At 39.8% G+C, this 4,425-nt stretch overlaps 1 long non-coding RNA gene across 1 annotated transcript; it reads left to right on the forward strand.

Annotated features, from left to right (window-relative positions):
- Positions 1-806: 806 nt before the first annotated feature.
- Positions 807-3,153, forward strand: LOC111588074 (uncharacterized). The gene is made up of 3 exons (XR_002748152.3): positions 807-1,794; positions 1,875-1,942; positions 2,666-3,153. It is a non-coding gene; the product is annotated as an uncharacterized LOC111588074 (long non-coding RNA).
- The last annotated feature ends 1,272 nt before the right edge of the window (positions 3,154-4,425 follow it).

Below are 4,425 nucleotides of genomic sequence, written 5' to 3' on the forward strand. Positions count from 1 at the left end.
CTACATATCATACTGACTTCACAGGTAGCCGAAGCTAATTCACGCTAATCCCTCATTACTCCTAATTGATTTGTGTCATTGCTCTTGAATTGAATTGTGGGATTTCTGTGTCTTTTTTAGTAGTAGGAGATATTCCTTCTGCAGGAGTATGAACCACTTCATGCTTATCCTGTACAAAGAATGATTTATAACCAGGTAAAAAAAAGAAGTGAGATTAAGTCGTAGGACAAGGCTTCACTTGTGTTGCATTTATCAGGATGGCGGCGTACATTAGCACCGAGGACAAAACTGTATAAACACCGGCTTATCTGTGACAAATGAATCGATGAGAAATGATGCCGGCCGGTGACTTTCATTCACAAGAGCGAGCAAAATGTTTTTTTTCTTCTAAAAAAGGATCAAACTCCGACGTCAGACGTGTCGGGGGGGAAACCTGGAGAAAGAAGAATGGTGCAGATTTCAGAGATGTGATATGAAGATGAAGACGTTCTTCAAGCTGCTCAACAGAACAATGTTAACAGAATAAAACCCCTCCACATTTAAGGCTTCTTCTTTTCTCTTCCTCTCTGGCTTGTTGTCCGGCTCCCTGATGTGGTGATCCGGCTCAGTGTCCTGAATTAAAGTGAGCCAGGCAGCGTGTTGAGAACCCATGGGTTCTTCTGACACATTGTGTAAGTAGCCAAGGCCTTTGATGGATGACTCTTATTTTCTTGTCAACCTCAGACTACTTTTATGTTTATCTTGATATCTTCTTGATGGGCTTTCATTTATCCAGTACAGACCAGACAGGGGAAGGAAAAGGAGGGAGAGCAGAGAAGAGGGAGTCGATCAGAGAGAGAGAAACAGTAGGTGGACGATTGGAGATCTGCTGTGGTTGAGCTGAACACAAGCTGACTCACAACCATCGCTCATTTTTGTGCAGAAATGTGTGAATTAAGCACCATTTTCTCTCCGAATTTGGGATTCACTCCCTCTTGACCTTCATTTGCTTCCCTCTGCATCCCTTTCACCTCCATCGCTGGACCTTCCGAACCCTGCAGGCGAGAGACGTGAATTCGGTTCACACTTTCCCTCCGTGCACTCATTATTGGTTCACATTCAGCCGCTGTGCACAGTCGGAGCAGCTCTCATTTTCTCCCAGTAATGCTGCCGTATTCATTCGGGCCCTGTGGTTGTTAGTTACTTGATGAGCAGCACTCCCGCGCGTCACCCAGGGGAAATTTAACCACCTCACATTGATTTTCAAGGCCTTCAATCAACTGACCTTAGAAATATCTCCAGCATCCTCGTGAGCGCTCTGAACACACACCGGGTGTCTCTTTTCTCTGTCTTGGTGTCTGTCAGAGTTTAACCAGCGCAGACAGCCACTCAAATGACGCAGTTGGATCACTTGGTTGCATAAACTTCACCTTCACATCCTCTTCATCCTTGTCAGCGGTGAATCCAGCCACCACTTGCCGTCAAATACACAGACTGCGATGTTCGAGAGGCCTCCATCTGATGATATCTGTTGGTGTCAATAGCACATGTTATCTTCTATGTATGTCTATATAAGATGGTACAAATGTAACCCGCCTAAAGAAGGGTTAAATAACCATTTTCATTCATTTCTGATCATTAGTTGTTTCCCCCTTACACTTATAAGTGCTGTGGGTTTTATTTTGAAACTGGAACTTTATTTTGGGTGAGACAGGAAGTAGTGCGCTAAAATATTCGACATGGCTTAACATCGCTAATTCACGGACTGAACGCTGCTTCTGTTTCTGCCGCGAGAGTTGAAAACGAGAGAAAAAGGTATGAAAACCTGCTCGCCTTGCACGAAAACCAAGAAATTACTTAGTCGATGATATAAACTGATTGAAATTCCATTTTAGAGGTTGGAGAACCGCCGAAGACGCACTTTTGATTGTCCTGCCCTCTCCAAATGAACACCGCCTTCTTGGTAAGCTAGCTTCTGCTTGTTTACTAATGAGTGTCTGTGGAAATAACACGAGGGGACCATGTTAGCCACAATGCTACAGTGTGTTACACATTTTATGTTGTTTTTGAAGAATGCAATACTAAAAAGCATTTATTTGATGGTTTGACTTGAAAATTCATATTAATCCATCCAGTACTGCTAAAATAAACATATTGTGATACTTTTACACTGAAGTGCTGAGTCACCTTTGCTGTATGTGACTGAAGGTTAAAACCATACTCAGCAGAAAGGTAAATGTAATTTTAAGTCAATTAAGATGGATAAAAGCAGCAAAGCTGTAATTTGTTAAATTTGTTAATTAAAAACAATGTAATTCATTTATTTCATTAAAAATCTCAAATCCTATGCTCAAAAGGGATAAAAGGGAGACAACACATGTGGAAGAATACAAGTTACTCACTTTACCTTAAAGGGTAATGTGTCCTTTATAAATAAGTGAATTCATTGGTAAAATGTGACCATACAATTGCGCTTTATTGTAATTACAATTGGTTAAAATGGTATATTCTGACACTATTTGGCAGCATTTATTATGAAAATAACTATGGCCATCAACTTGTAGACTATAGTATGTTGTTTTCCTAACAGAGAAGATGCATTTTAATGTTGTACAACACTTTGGCTGAATCTCTTTGGATGACATTGCATTAGAACCCGGACTATAGACCTGTTTTGTAAATACAGGTCAGGTCTTATTTGATGCCTGGAAAATGTGAAGCTCCAGTCCATGTGTCCAACAAGGCTGACCAGCGATCCAGTTGATGGCGAGCCTCCCAGTCGAGCTTTGAGTCTCCACCACACCATCCAGCGGATTCTGTGGTAAGATTGTATCAGTCCCACTGACCAACACCAACGAGAGTCTACTTGGATACTTTTCCTTGACTTTGACTACTCCCTTGACTTCTTGACTTGAACTTTGATTGGATCAACAACGAACCAGTTCCACAGGAATAACTTCAAATGGACATTTTATGTTTTTTTCTCAGTTTATTGGGCTCATAGGTATTATATTGTAATGATGTTGTGTACTGTTTAAATAGTTTCTAACACTAAAAGTTCACAATAACAACATATACCTGTGTCCAGTGGTTATTGCTATTACTCCTAGCTCCTACGAACCTAGGTAACAATGTGTACATACTCAGAAGTGGGTTACACAAACTTGACATTAGGACCAATGAAAAACAACAAAAACATTTCTGCAAATAAATGAAATGCCACCATTAAGACATAATGGCTCTTTTGCTTTACTTTCTCTTGTTGTAGAGGAACAACATAAAACATGATTAGATTTTTTGTGATTTGTGTTGAATTATCATCCATTTCTTTGTTCACTGTTCATGTCAATGTACAGTAGGTATGGGAACATAACTTTACACAGATAACATCAATATATAGATCTCTACGCACACCAGTGTTTGTGGTCGGACCAATTTAACCATTTTGGCATGTTAAAATAGCAAAAAACTGGAACCTTGGCAGACAATTCAACTGATATTAGAGGCCTCAAAAGTTGGTAAAAATGCCCACTAAAGATGACAGTTTTACTTGGAAATATGTATTCATCCAAATAAATACACTGACATGTAAATCTCTAGGGTCCTAATACCACCCTTGTTTGAAAATGTTGCACGTTCTTTCTATTTTCAGCTGGCAGTAATTAGAAAATTGGCCTCTGCTGGAGCCATTTGATCGTTTGGATTTGCTGCAATTAATTGTGTCTGTGTCCTCACCAGATTTAATGGCTGTGGAAGCTGTATTTCTGGAGATGTTGAAGCCTTAAAATGGTTTTCTAGATGATATGGTGAAAATACAAAAATTCTCAGGTCTGACAACAGAGGAAATGATTTAAATCCAACCAAACTATTTTACAGAACTTCATAAACTCTGCTCCATATTTCCATTATTATGTCTGATTTGGCACTGACTTATATGTTATAGTGTAAGTGTAGATTTTATCATGACATTTTACAGCAGAACACCATATCTTGCTATCTACAAGTACAGATGTGTGACAAATTAAAGGACAAAAACAGCATGAAGTATATTATAAGTGTTGGGCCTCCACATGCCACCAAAACAGCTTCATTTCTCTTTGGCATTGATTCTCCAAAGTCTCTGGAACTCTTCTGGAGGGATGATTCACTGCTGGCGTTAAAACTTTTGTGACTTGTGTGGAAATTCAACCAGATTATGATACATATAACAAGTGTCCCCATAGATGGAAAGTTCTCTTCCCTGATGTCATTATTGCTAAAGTGGTGGAAACTGTTTTCTTGTGTGTCATTTGGGAGCCTCATCTAGGATAAACTGTGTTGTTGTCATCCCAGCATGACAGGGTCCAGCTCAGCTCTAATTACCTCAGTGAAAACACAGCAGAAATTACCAAATTAGGACGGAGCATTTTCAGTGCCTTCAAAAAAATCCTTCCTCATCACAGGGGA

This window comes from Amphiprion ocellaris, chromosome 10, assembly GCF_022539595.1.
Source record: "Amphiprion ocellaris isolate individual 3 ecotype Okinawa chromosome 10, ASM2253959v1, whole genome shotgun sequence".
Taxonomy (NCBI): domain Eukaryota; kingdom Metazoa; phylum Chordata; class Actinopteri; family Pomacentridae; genus Amphiprion; species Amphiprion ocellaris.